Genomic DNA, 1,087 nt, shown 5'->3' on the forward strand with positions numbered 1-1,087 from the left:
GCAAGAGTACGCGGTTCACCCGACCGAGAGCAGACGTCACAGCTCGTTCGGCAAGACATCTTTCTGCATCGACGCGCTCCTCGGCCGCGCGAGCGGGAAGCAGCAGGAGAATCTCGATCACGAACGATCGGAACGGAATCAAAGATTGTTATTCGGTACGAGGAATTCCGTCATCGACGCGAATTCTTGCCTGGCCAACTCGATAATCGGTGCCCACGACCGGGAATCGTCCTCTTCAGCTCTCGGCTGTATAAGTGGTGGCACAGTTGGTGGTGGGATCGCGGGTAATCGTGGTGCAGGTGGTGAGATCGAAACTGGAACTGGAGTTGGAATAGGGGTCGGAGTTGGGATTGGAAACGGAACCACGCTTATCGGTACACCAAGAACGGATGATCAAAGAGCATCGTCCCTCGGCAATCTTTTGAACAATCCGTTCGACAGATCCGTCGTGCAGCACGATCTTTCCTCGCCATCCAACCTGCAAGTTATTCGCGAGGGGAGCAGCGACAGACAAGATATTCGTGAACGATCCGGCCATCTATCCTCCTCCGGTATCCGCGTCGAGTCCGTGGAAGAGACGAAGCCAGCTTTTAAAGGGGAGAGCGCGGGGATCGGAGGGAACGGAGGATTTCGCGTGGATCGTTTCGAGAACATCGAGGACGAGGCCTCGATCGAGGTTGATCCGACGAGAACGGGAAGCGCGAGTTCAGGGGGGAGTAACGCGAGCCACAGTCCTGTCTCGAGCCCGCCGATCTCGCCAGGATCGGAGGAACCGAGTGGCAACGCTATCCCTGGTAATCCGAATTTACCGAGCGGTCATTATGGCGCGCTTGGCAGTAGTACAGGGGTAACTCGACAGAATCAAGCGCTTCTCTTACATCCGAGTGGTCCCCTCATACATCCCGGAGGATTATATTATCATCCTGCGGGCGGTAGCGCGTTTCATTCGATACACAAGGAAGGACAACCCGTCGGACATTCGCAGAGTGCCGGTGCTCATCCTCAGCAGCATCACATCCATCCACTCCAACTCGAGTGGCTTGCTAGGACTGGAATGTTATATCCCAGATTACCCGCCGATTTAGCC

Source organism: Apis dorsata, unplaced genomic scaffold (genome assembly GCF_000469605.1).
Source record: "Apis dorsata unplaced genomic scaffold, Apis dorsata 1.3 scaffold_298, whole genome shotgun sequence".
In the NCBI taxonomy this organism is placed as follows: Eukaryota; Metazoa; Arthropoda; class Insecta; order Hymenoptera; family Apidae; genus Apis; species Apis dorsata.